This window comes from Arachis duranensis, chromosome 9 (genome assembly GCF_000817695.3).
Source record: "Arachis duranensis cultivar V14167 chromosome 9, aradu.V14167.gnm2.J7QH, whole genome shotgun sequence".
In the NCBI taxonomy this organism is placed as follows: domain Eukaryota; kingdom Viridiplantae; phylum Streptophyta; class Magnoliopsida; order Fabales; family Fabaceae; genus Arachis; species Arachis duranensis.
This window is the reverse complement of record NC_029780.3, coordinates 18127631-18128294: the sequence shown is the minus strand read 5'-3', so window position 1 is coordinate 18128294 and position 664 is coordinate 18127631.

Genomic DNA, 664 nt, shown 5'->3' with positions numbered 1-664 from the left:
TCATATAATCATCGTTGATCATCATTGATCATAACTTTTCTCCTTGCTTCACTTGCAAGTTACCACATCCCCTAGCTCCTTTCTCATTACTAGGCATATCATAATGATTTAATACATAAGGAGTGAGATCGGAGGCTTAGAAGTATGAGATTTGGCTTTTAGAACTCAAAGATCAACTTTGGGATGAAAACAGGGCCACGCGTACGCGTACTCCACATGCACGCGTGGATGGCCACAAAACTCATCGACGCGTATGCGTCATACACGCGGACGCACGGATTGAAACACAGCCAGACGACGCGTACGCGTCAGCCACGCGTACGCGTGGGTGCATTTGCGCCCCAGGCACAAAACTGGCACAACTCTCGGGAAAATGGCTAGGCATTGGGTGCAGCACATCGACGCGCACGCGCACACCACGCGCACGCGTGGATGGTGCCTTCTCGAAGAACGACGCGTACGCGCCAAGTGCACCTACGCGTGGAGGGTCATTCTGCTAAAAATTTTCTAAGTTAAAAGCTACAGAATTCACAGATTCAACCTCCAATCTTCCGACGGACATAACATCTCTCATTTTAAATTGTTTTTCACCCGTTCTTCGAACGGCATGGACATCTTGGATCCAATTTCATTTCTAAACAAGTTTGGCACAAAACAGAGATCC